Genomic DNA, 13,520 nt, shown 5'->3' with positions numbered 1-13,520 from the left:
ATTATTATAAATTATTCCACAAAATTAAAGTGATAAGAGATTACAATACATAATTGTATACAAAAAATTGGATAACCTGCAAGAAATGCATATATGTATTGCATTTGCTTTGCCTTGCCTGCTTAAGGCACCTGATTGGTCTAATAAAGAGCTGAATGGGCAGTTGTTATGCAGGAAGAAGGACAGACTAGGTTGAAAAAACAGGGAAATTTACTTGATTGTTTTTATTTTCCCCTTAAAAATAGCTGTCATTTTTATATCATGGAAAATAAGGCACAGAGTCTTATACATGCCTTTCAAGTGTTCAGTCTCTGAATTAGCCTTAGTCTCCAGTTTTTAAACCAAAATTTTAAGTAAGCTTATATAGTAAAAGCATTTATTATGTAGTTTTCATGTATATATTAGTATGTTTTGTTCTTATTAATCTCTCTCTTCCAGATTCCTTACCTTTTCATTCTGTTTCCCTACCTCCTGTCAAAAACTCCCCATTCTGTTTTTGCCACATTTGTTCTACCACTTGCTCATGTATCCTGTTTGCAGGTCTTATTCCCATCCTCTGGCCCCCTTTCTAATTCCATAAGACACACACACACACACACACACACACACACACACACACGTGTGTGCATGCGTACATACATTGAAGGACGCATGTTCACAGTCTAGAATTTGTATAAAAATAAAACATTCAGTATTTGTTGTTATTAATATAATTTATTTCTCTCAACATAATGATTTTCAGTTCTATTTTCCTGAAATGTCATGATCTCTGTTTTATTTATGGCTTAATAAAATTCTATTGTATAAAATAATAGAAATAACTGGATATTTCAACTGTACATGGAGTTTTCTCACTTTTCCTGTCTGTGTCCAAGATTAAGAAGTGAATTTGTCTATGGTGGTAAAAATAAAAGAAAAAAGTCTCTGAAGTTTTGTTCTTTAAATATCCTTAAAATGCAGTTGAATATTTTCCATCATATCCAGAAAAAAATGATCTCTTTACTGCACATTATATATTTACTTGATATATCGATAATGCTCATTTTAAAATAATGAAAGAAAGGCTTATGTATTTATGTCATATAATATCATTTGTTTCTAAAACCAGAAAAAATACTGTGAGCATCTAATAAAGCTTTAATGAGAAAATTAATAAAAACTAAAATAAAAGAACATAAACATACCAAGTGCTTAAGGTAAGAGGGATTTTGAGCCATTATTCTACCTGAGAGTTGTGCCAGCCACAGTTAAAGATAAGTAAAAGTAGTAGCTTGATAGTTGAAACAGAAGCTCACAGGGAGAGGGAAATATTCTCAGGAACTGAACTTTCAAATTTCTTATTGTGTAAATACTTACATAAGGGTCATTGAATGACAGACTATTTAATCAGATTTATTTTTTATGGAACAGTCTGTGATGTTGGCAAGAGATAATGTATGCCCCCAGAAAATGTTGACAAAGCTTCTGGGGAGCAGCCTGTCAGGCATCATGGTACTTGCTACATTCTGTAATTTAATACAGGAATTCTAACTTCAACTTTTACTACTTCTGGCTTTAAGAAATATGTCATATTTATTATGATAATTATGGGTTTTCTACAATTTGTCTTAGATACCTGCACTTTTATAATAGAATCTTTGAAACAATGTCTGCAAAAGTCAACAGTGCACAGCAAAAGCATGTATCACAGACTAATTTTACACCATGAAATGTTCCTCTATAAGATGACCTTACAAACAGAACATGTCATTACCATATGACTTCAGGTTGAAGTTGTCAGACAGTTGGTACATTCATCTTAGATATTTCATTCCAACCTTATTAAGTGAAAAACTTCTATAAAGTGGACAGTTTCTAGTTTGAAGAAATTATTACTTATAACTGACTGTCTTTATTCCAGCTTATTTAAAAACTGCCTGGAAACTCCATATATACTTTGAACAGTTCTTGAGTAAAAAGGCTCAGAGACCCCTGACCTTGAATTTGCATGAATGGCTCCTGCTTGAGGACTAGCTTTTATGGTACCAGCAGATGCCATGCAAACTTCAAATGGAGGATCTATTTGCATTCTTCTATATGCTCACATCGCGTTATGCCAGCCCCATTTGTTGAAGATGATTTCTTTTTTCCATTGTATAATTTTAGCTTCTTTGTAAAAAATCAGGTGTTCAGAGCTATGCCAATTTACATCTGGGTCTTCTGTTTGTTTACATTGATTCACCTACCGTTTTTTTGCCACTACCATGCTGTTTTTATTGCAATATTTCTGTAGTAGAGCTTGAGATCAAAGATGGTCATACTTCCACTAGTTATTTTGTTGTACAGGATAGTTTTAGTGACGCTGGATGTTTTGTCATCCCATACAAAGTTGAGTATTGTTTCTTCAAGATCTGGAAAGAATTGTGTTCAACTTTTGATGGGGATTGCATTGAATCTGTAGATTACTTTTGGTAAGATGGCTAATCTTACTATCTTAATCCTACCAGTCCATGATCATGGAAGATCTTTCCATCTTCTCATGCATATCTTCTCCAATTTCTTTCTTCAAATACTTGAATTTTTTGACATATAGATCTTTCACTTGCTTGGTTAGAGTTACACCAAGATATTTTATATTGTTTGTGGCTATTGTAAAGAGTATTGTTTCCCTGATTTCTTTCTCAGCCCTTTTGCCATTTGCACATGAGAAGGTTACTTTTTTTTTAGTTAATCTTGTATCCAGCTACTTTATCAGCTGTAGGAGTTCCCTGATAGAATTTTTGGGATGACTTATGTATGCTGCATGTCATCTTCAAATAGTGATACTTTGACTTCTTCTTTTCCAGTTTGTATCCTCTTGATCTTCTTTTGTTGCCTTATTTCTCTAGCTAGAAATTTGAGTACCATATTAAATAAATATGAAGACAGTAACCAGCCTTGTCTCTTTCCTTTTTTAATAGAATTGTTTTGAGTTTCTCTCTATTGTATTTGATGTCAGCTGTCAGCTTGCTGTATATTGCTTTTACTATATTTATTTATGTTCCTTGTATTCCTGATCCCTCTAAGAATTTCATCATGAAGGGGTATTAGATTTTGTTAAAACATTTTTCTGCATCTAATTAGATGGTCATGTGGTTTTTTTTTCTTTCAGTTTCGTTTATATGATGCATTACATTGACATATTTTCACATCTTGCATGATCTCTGCATCTGTGGGATGAATCCTACTTGATCATGGTGGATGAGCTTTTTGATGTGTTATTGTATTCAGTTTGTAAGTATTTTTTAAATTTATTCATTTTACATGCAAAACACAGTTTCCCCTCCCTCCTCTTATCCTGTTCCCTCTTACCACATTCCTTCTATCACCCTCATCATCCATTCCTCCTCTGTCTCCATTCAGAAGGGAAAAGGCCTCCCATGGAAGTCAACAAAGCATGGCATATCAAGTTGATGCAGGACCAGGCTCCTCCCTGTTGCATCAAGGCTGGGCATAGCACCATACCATATGGAATAGGTTACAAAGAGCCAGTTCATACTTCAGAAACACCTCCTGACCCCACTGTAAGGGACCCCACAAGCAAACCAAGATACACAACTATTATCCAGATGAAGAGGGCCTAGGTTAGTTCCATGCCAAATTCCTAGCTGTCAGTCCTGAGTCTATGAGATTCCACAAGCTCAGATCAGCTGTCTCTGTGGGTTTCCCCATCATAATCTTGACACCCCTCCTTGCTCCTCCCAGTTTTCAACTTGACTCCTGGTGTTCTGCCCAGTGCTTGATTGTGGATCTCTGCATTTGCTTCCAATGTTACTGGATGAAGCCTCCATAATGACAATTAGAATAGTCACCAATTGGATTACTGGGGAAGGCCATTTCCGGCACCCTCTCCACGATTGCTAGAAGTCTTAGCTGGCATCATCATTGTGAGTTCCTAGGAGTGTCCCTGGCACCAAGTTTCTCCCTAACTCCATAATGGCACCCTCTCTTGAGATATCTCTTCATTACCCTCTCCCTCTGTCATTACCCCAACTCAACCACCCTGATGACTCATGTTCCTATCACCCAGGCCCTCCTACATCTCTGTCTCCAGTTTGCCAGGGAGATGACATCTACTTCCTTTTCCCATGGAGATACATGAGTCACTGTTGGGTTCCTCCTTGTTACCCAGTTTCTCTGGTGCTATGAATTGTAACCGTGGTTATACTTTGCTTTACATCAAATATCCACTTATGGCTGAGGACAAAATGTGTTTGTCTTTCTGGTTCTGAGTTAACTCACTTAAGATGATTTTTTCTAGTTCCATCCATTTATATGCAAATTTCATGATACTGTACCCACCACTGTCACTGAGTAATTGTTTAGATATACCACATTTTCTTTATCAATTCTTTGGTTGAGGGGCATCTAGGTTGTTCCCAGGTTCTGGCTATTAAAGATAATACTGCTCTGAACATAGTTGAGCAACTGTCCTTGTGGTATGACTGAGCATCCTTTGGTATATGCTCAAGAATAGAATTGCTGGGTCTTGAGGTAGATTGATTCACACTTTTTTGAGTGACTGCCAGCCATACAGATTTCCAAAGTAACTGTACAAGTTTGTACTCCTAAGCAGTGGAAGATGATGCCACATCCTCTTCAAAATAGGGTATCATTAGCGTTTTTGTTCTTAGCTATTCTGACAGGTGTAAGATGGCATCTAGAGTCACTTTGATTTGCATTTCTCTGATAACTAAAGATGTTTTGAAAAATTTTTAGGTGTATCTTGGCCAGTCAAGATTCTTCTGTTGAGAACTCTGTTTAAATTTGTACCCCATTTTCTAGTTGGATTATTTGGTATTTTGATGTCTAGTTTCTTGAGTTCTTTATAAATTTGGGGTATTAGTCCTCTGCTAGATGTGGAGATGATGAAGTTCTTTGCTCATTCTGTAGGCTTTTGTTTTGTCTCATTGACAGTTTCCTTTGCCTTACAGAATCTTTTCAGTTTCAGTGTAACTGGACTTATGTTAAGGTTTTTTATTCACTTGGACTTGAGTTTGTGCAGGATGATAGACATGGGTATATTTTCATTCTTCTATAGATTGACATCCAGTTATACCAGCCAGCACCATTTGTTGAAGATGTTTTCTTTGTTCCATTTTGTATTTTGGCTTCTGTGTAAAAAATCAGGTGTTCACAGGTTTGTGGGTATATGTTATACACTTCCATTCAATTCCATTGATCCAGATGTTGGTTTCTATGTCCATACCAAACTGTTTTTATTACTATAGCTCTACTTGAAGTCAGGGATGGTTATGCCCCCAGAAGTTCCTTTATTGTACCGGATTGTTTTAGTTATCTCTGTTTTTTTCTATATGAGGTCTGTGAAGAATTGTGCTGCGATTTTGATGGGATTGCTCTAAATCTGCAGATTGCTTTTGGCAAGAAAGCCATTTTTACTATCTTAATCATACCAATCCATGAGCATGGGAAATATTTCCATTTTCTGATCTCTTTTCCTTCTTAAATGACACAATTCTTGTCATATAGGTCTTTCACTTATTTGGTTAGAATTACCTCAAGATATTTTAAGTGTGTTGTTTCTCTGATTTCTTCCTCAGTCCATTTATAATTTACATAGAGGACTACTGATTTTTTGAATTAATATTTTATCCTTCCACATTGCTGAAAGTGTTTATCAGTTATAGGAGCTCCCTGAGAGAATTATTAGGTCTCTTATATATGCTATCATATCATCTGCTAATAGAGTTTGACTTCTTCCTTGCCAAATTATATCCCCTTGATCTCCTTTTGTTATCTTATTACTCTAGCTAGACCCTCAAGTACTATATTGAATAGATATGGAGAGTGTAGACATCTTTGTCTTGTGACTGTTCTAGTGGAATGTATTTGAGTTTCTCTTTGTTTAATTTGATTTTGGATGTTGGCATGCTGTATATTACCTTTATTATGTTTAAGTATATGCACTGTATTTCTGATCTCTCCAGAACCTTTGTCAGGAAGGAGTATTGGAGTTGTCAAAGGCTTTTTCAGCATCTAATGAGATGTTCATGTGGTTTTTTTTCTTCAGTTTGTTTATATGGTGGATTAAATTGACAGAATTTCATATGTCGAACCATCTCTGCATCTCTAAGATGAAGACTACTTGATCATGGTGGATTATAATTTTGATGTGATATTGGATTCAGTTTGTCAGTATTTTCTTATTTTGCATAAATATCCATGAGGGATATTTGTTTGTAAATCTCTTTCTTTATTGCATATTTGTTTGGTATGGATATCAGGGTAACAGTGGACTCATAAAAAGAACTTGGCAAAATTCCTTCTGTTTCTATTGTGCACAACAATTTGAGGAGTGTTGGTATTAACTTTTCTTTGAAATTCTGATGGAATTATGCACTGATACCATCTGGCCCTGGACTTTTTCTGTTTGGGAAACTTTTGAGGACTGCTTCTATTTCTTAGGTGTTACAGGTTTGTTTAAGTTATTTATCTGATTTTGATTTCATTTTAGTATCTGGTACCAATCAAGAACGTTGCCAAGTTCTTTTAGGTTTTCCAATTTTGTGAAGTATAGGTTTTGTAGCAGGCTCTAAGTATTCTCTGAATTTCCTTCATGTTTGTTGTTATGTCCCCCATTTTGTTTCTGATTTTTTAAATTTGGATATTATCTGCCTTTGGTTAGTTTGGATAAGGGTTTGTCTATCTTGTTGATTTTCTTGAGAAACCAACTCTTTGTTTTATTGATTCTTTATACTGTTCTCTTTGTTTGTATTTTATTGATTTCAGCCTAATTTTTATTATTTCCTTTCATCTACTGAATGAGTTTGCTTCTTTTTGTTCTAGAGATTTCAGCTGTGTTATTAAGTCTCTCTTGTGAGATTTCTCCAAATTCTTTATATGTAGAAACTTTTTCCTATGAACTTTCCCCTTAATACTGCTTTAATAGTGCCGCCTAAGTTTGGATACGTTGTGGATTCAATTTCATGAATTCTAGGAAGTCTTTAATTTCTTTATTTTTCCTTGACCCAGTGGTATTTCAGTTGAGAGTTGTTCAGTTTTCACGAGTTTGTAGGATTTCTGCAATTTGTGTTGTTGTTGAACTCTTAACTTATTCCATCATTGTTAGTTTGGATAAGGATTTGTGTGTCTTGCTGATTTTCTCAAAGAACCATTTCTGTTTCTTTTGTTGTTGTATTGTTCTCTTCGTTTTCATTCAATGATCTCAACCCTCAGTTTGATGATTTCCTGCCTTCTAGTCCTTTTTGGTCTGTTTGCATCTTTTTATTCCACAGCTTTCAGGTTTGCTGTTGAGTCACTAGTGTGAGATCTCTCCAAATTTTTATACAGGTACTTAATGCTATGAACTTTCCTCTTAGCACTGCTTTCATTGTGTCCTATAATTCTGTGTATGTGGTGCATTCATTTTCAGTGAATTCTAAGAAGATTTTAATTTCTTTCTTTATATCTATCAACCTGTGCAAAGCCAAGTACAAGTGGATCAAAGGCCTCAACATAAATCAAGTTACACTAAACCTGATAGAAGACAAAGAAAGAAATAGCCTTGTATGTGTTGGCCCAGGAGACAACTTTCTGAATAGAACACCAGTAGCATGGACACTAAGATTTACAGTTAATAAATGAACCTCATGAAACTGAAAAGCTTCTGTAAGGAAAAGGACACTGTCAATAGGACAAAACAACAGCCTCTAGAATGGGTAAAGATATTTATCAAGTCAACATTCAACATAGGGCTTATATCCAAAATATATAAAAAGAGAAGGAACTAGATATCAAAAAACCTTAATTATTCCAATTTAAAAATGGGGCACAGGATTAAACAGGGAAATATCTACATAAGAATCTCAAATGGCCAAGAAGTACATAAAGAAATGTTCAACATCTTTAACTCTCAAGGAAATGTAAATTAGAACAACACCAAGATTCCATCTTACACTTGTCAGAATTGCTGAGATCAAATAACACAAGTGAGTTTATGCTGCAGACAATGTAGAACAACGGGAATACTCCTTCATTTTTGGTGGTAGTATAAACTTATATAGTCACTTTGGAAATAAATATGGCCATATCTCAGAAAATTGAAAATCAATCTACTTCAAGACACAGCAATACCACTGGGACATATACTGAAAGCTTGCTCAATCATACCACAAAGACACTTACTCAACAATGTTCATAGAAATATTATTTGTAATAACCACAACTTGGAAACAACCTATATGTCACTCAGTTGAAGAATGGATGAAGAAAATGTGGTACATTTACATAATGGAGTATTATTCTGCTGTTAAGAAGAATAACATCAGGAAATTTGAAAGCAAAGGGATGAAATTATGAAAAAAACATCTTGAGTGAGTTAACCCAGACCCAGAAAGACAATCATGGTATGTACTTACTTATAAGTGGATATTAGCTCTAAAATAAGTGATAACCATGGTACATTCACAGACCCATAGAGGCTAGATAACAAGGGGGGGTGCATGGAGTTCCCTAGGAAGAGGAGATAGAGAAGATTTTCTGGGTAAAGTGGAGGTGGGTAGGGATTGGAAATTGAGGAATCAGGTTGTGGGGTGGATGGAAAAGGAGAGTACAGAACAAGGTTATTAGAAATGGGGTGGCATTTTGTGGTCAGGTAGAAACCTGATACAAAGGAATCTCCCACAAATCTACAAGGATGACTCCAGTTAAGACTCCTAGCAATAGTGCATAAGCAGCCTGATCTTGTGATCAAATTGGTGACTATCTAACTGTCATCAGAGAGTTTTCATCTGATGGAAACCTATGCAGAAACCTACAGTTGAGCATTAGGCAAAGCTCAGTGAATCCTGTTGAAAAGAGGAAGGAAGGATTGTACAAGCAAGAGGGATCAAAGACATCACAAGAAAACCCACAAGATCAAGTAACCTGGGTGCAAAGGAGCTTACAGAGTCTCAAACAACTTTTAAACCTGCTTGAAACTGACCTGTGCTTTCTACATATAAGTGACAGTTGTGTAGCTTGGTGTACTTGTAAGACTCCTAACAATGGAAACAGGGGCTGTCTCTAATTCTTTGACTGGCTTTGGGGAACCTATTCCTCATTCTTGGTTGCCTTTCTCAGACTCAATACATAGGAATGTGCTTAGTCTTACTGCAACTCCATATGCCATGTTTTGCTGATGTTCATGGGAGAGCTGCTCCTTTCTGAACAGAAATGGAGGAGTGGATGGTGTAGAGGGATGTAGGGGGAAAGAATGGGAGGAGAGGAAACAGAGGAAAATGCAGTCAGGAAGTAAAATAAATAAATTAATTAAGTATTGTTTTTAAAGAGAGAGGAAACTAAGAGTTCTGTTCAGCTATTATGGCTATGAACCACATCAATTATCAACATAGCACATTTATGCTAAGGGTGAAGTATTGGCACACACACCTGGCCAGTAACCAACAACTCTCTAATTGAACTGTGACCACTTCAACAAGAGTGAAACCATGCCTAGCACTAGAAATACATAGATAACTACTCAGTACTAGGGAAGCAATGGATCTTCAAATTTGACATCAGAATGTGAACAGAGATATAGAGTAGGCAAGAAGGCTGAAGTGAGTATAGAAAGAAAAGAAAATTCCAAAGTTATTTCAATATAATATATACCAGAGTGTAACATGTAACAGGATAGTTTTGCCCAGGCAATTTATGAATAACCTGCCTAGAAATAGCTTAGGATTTTTACAAATTCTCTCTCTCTCTCTCTCTCTCTCTCTCTCTCTCTGTCTTTCTCTCTCTCTCTGTCAAACACACACACATATTTGCCTACATGACTTCTTATAAAGAAGGAGGGAGGAGATTGTTCTCTCTTGTGTAGAGAAGACTGGGTCAGGTAGTATGAAGGGGCATGTGATCAGTCCCCAACTTTCCAAGAACTCTACTACAATTAGACTTACCTTATCCTGTATTGGTAAGTGTATTTTCTCCCTGTCATATCTTAATAAATCCTTGATACCCCTTAAATAGACATGCATGGATTTCTCATTAGAAAGTTCCTCAGGCTGTTGTGACCCCCAACTATAAAATTATTTCATTGCTACTTAGCAACTGTAATTTTTCTCCTGTTATATATTATAATGTAAATATCTTATATAAATGATATTTGATATGTGGCCCCCAAAAGTGGTTATGATCCACTGTCATAGACTTATATATAATATTGGAATCATTATCCAGTATTGTAGGGAAAAGGGACCAGTCAAAGAAACACACCCTGAGCAGAGCCAAAGAAACACACTTTGGCCCTGCAACCAGAACCCAAGAAATGAACCCTGATCCTGAAACCAGTGCCAAAGAACACACTTTGTCCCTGGAATCAGAGTCAGTGAAAGAAATGCACCTGGCCCTAAAATTGGAGCCAAAAGGCTAAAAAGGACCAGAGAAAGAAACACACTTTGGCCCTGAAACCAGAGCCAAATCTGACCCTAATCCTGTGCAGAAAACTAACCAATCCTCAAGCAGAGCTCTAGCCAATCTGAGATCAGCACTGAAATCAGACCAATCCCTACCCTGGAAAAACTTCCCGACACCCAAGAATCCCTATATAAAACCTGTGTATGTTCAGCTTGGCCGGTCCAGCTGCTTCCTTCCAATAAACCCCTTCAATAAGCTTTGGGTGAAGATCTTCTTTTGCAGTGGCGGCGACAGAACAGAGGCGACTCTGGGCAGAGCAGAGCAAGAAGGGCTGTAACACTTTTGCCATGGCAAACCTTCCCTTGGCAGAGTGGAGTTGTTACACTCCCCTCCCTGCTCTTGGCTCTCTGCTCTCCGGGAGCAGAGCTAAACAGTAGCAACTTCTAGAAACCTCCCGCCCAGCAAAACTGCTACACTAGGAGAACATCTCCATCTGGAAGACCTGTCCTGCCAGAGTGGAGCCCATACACTGGGGAAGCCTTTCCCTGAGGCAAGGCTGTAATCTGCTAAGCTTACTGCAACCTGTGGTGGTCCTTGGCCCCCGAGTTCCAGGATAACTTTCCACCTGAGCTGTGTAACACTCAGTATTCTGTATTCTGTGGCTCCCAAGATCCAGGATACCTTTCCACCTGAGCTGTGTAACACTCAATATTCTGTGACTCCTGAGTGCCAGAATACCTGACCCATCCTGATCCGTCCGAAATGCTTAAAAGTATAGAAGTTTGAAATTAGCTCATTATTTCACTCAAAGCTACTGTGGTTGATAGATGATGAATAGAATATTAAAAAGCAATATGATAATTAAAATATAGTTGTGAAAGATTTGTTACCTATTCTCTTTTTAGGAATTGTAACAAATGTGTTATTTAATTTTTATTTCCAATATACTGCATTTATAGCTATGTTTTCTGGTAATTGATAACAAGAATAATAAAAATCAGCAAGGTGGTAGTGGCACATCGAAGCACTTGGAAGGTTGAGATAGTCTACAAAGTGAATTCCAGGACAGCCAGAGCTATTACACAGATAAATCCTGTCTCAAAAATTAAAAGAATAATAAAAATCACCATTTACACGAGGAGTGGTAGTGCGTGCCTTTATTCCTAGTACTCTGGAGGCAGAGGCAGGCAGATTTGTGGAAGTTTGAGACCAGCCTACTGTACAGAGAAGGTTCCAGGACAGCCTGTGCTGCACAAAGAAACTGTCACAAACAAGTTTTTAAAAATAATCACTTTATGCAATTGTGTTATTTCTTTCATATCAAATTGAATGATTTCTATGTTCCAATAAATAACCCCCACCCATGTTCATGCAAGCAACTCTAATAAAATTCAATGAGTCACACACAGAAACAGATACAGTAGGAGGGGGCTTGTTTGAAGAAGGAATTCAGTGCGAAATAATTAATGGAGAGTGACAGGTAATCAATAATTTGAAAATATTTCGTGTATGTATGAATGAATGGAGGAATAAACTAAAAATATATTTTAAAATATGTGTGTTATATTTCTTATATGATACACATTATTTTAATGGCTTTCATAGCTTTTAAATCTCACATGTAATTTTTCAGTGGTACATTTTGGATTTTATCTAAAGAGAAATATTTAATCACTCTGTTTCTAAGAATAATTTGTACATTGGGGCTAACAAAAAATCACAGTTTTGAACGTAGGAGAGATTTTTTTCCAAACATGAAGATTGCAGGTGTACTGGTTCTATGGATATTCTATAACCTGATTTGAAGGTTTGACACTATGAGATGATATGAGAACTTTAGTCTTTGGAAAAAGCTAGGTGAATGCTCTACCATTAAGCTACACCCCCAGTCCCTCTCTGGGAGATTCTAAGCAGGTGCTGCCCTTTGCCCATATGCCTAGCTGTCATTTAAGCATTCCAAAGTCTTTTTCTACCTTCCTACGTTTCTTCCTACCTTCCTTTTTCCTTCCTTTCTTTATTTGGGTCTCTACCTCTTTATAGTTCTTGCTGTCCTAGAACTCGATGTGTAGACAAGGCTGGCCTCTAACATAGAGATACACCTAACTCATACCTCCAGTGTACTGTGCTTTACGATAGTTGTTACTGTCAATCTGTCCTAGATAATAATGACAGTGTAATTCCTGCAATCATTCCACAATTAGGGTATTACCATCCCTGGGCAGCAGACAAGGAGAAATAGACTCAGGGAAGGTCCCATCAAAAGAAAATACCCCACCTAAATTCTGATATGCCTGTTACTGTCCCCTGAATTTGTGACAGCATTCCCATGTGTTTCCCACAAGTAGACATTTTCATTCTGAAACTAATGGGAGATAGAATTTGCTGGATTGAATAAGGGCTAAGACTGATAAAAATTAGCTATATCAACATATTTAAATTACCCAACTACATTGTACCTCTCATTTTTTGTCTATTAACATGAATATAATGCTAATTATGGGTAATCTTATTTTTTAGACTATTGGAGAATGAACCAAGGGTGACATGATTGCTAGGCAAATAGTTTATTACTGGGCTAAATCCAGTTGCACTAATAGTGTAATTTATGATAACAACTCCCAGATGTATCCAAATACCTTATATTTATATCAAATTTACCTTTTAGATATTAAGGATTAAAAAATAATCAAAATAAAAGAAAATAGTTTTGTAGTTGAAGAGTATAGGACAAATGAGAACAAAGAATGAATTATACTAATTTTCACTGAAAGGAGGAAGACAAATTATAACCTTTTTAAAAGTAAATATGTAACTATATTATTCAACTCTATCATTATGGAAAACATTAAGAACTGGCTAAAATTACCCACTCATTTTCATCAACAATAAATGCCTGATCTGGAGGAAGATAATACTTTCCTGACATTTTTAAGCTTATTGTAAGGAAGGTGGCCATTGATATATAAGTTGATACTCTGGAAAACTGTTGTACAGAAGCACTGTTTAACTAAGCTAGGAGATACTTGCATTCTTGCCTTTCTTGTCTTGCTATTTTAACTATTATTCTGTTGCTTAGAACTTCAACAATAATATAAATATTATGATAAGTAACACATAACCATAAGTTAATTATATATTAATAA

This window comes from Mesocricetus auratus, unplaced genomic scaffold (genome assembly GCF_017639785.1).
Source record: "Mesocricetus auratus isolate SY011 unplaced genomic scaffold, BCM_Maur_2.0 Super-Scaffold_100003, whole genome shotgun sequence".
NCBI classification, from domain to species: Eukaryota; Metazoa; Chordata; class Mammalia; order Rodentia; family Cricetidae; genus Mesocricetus; species Mesocricetus auratus.
This window is presented reverse-complemented; position numbering follows the sequence as displayed.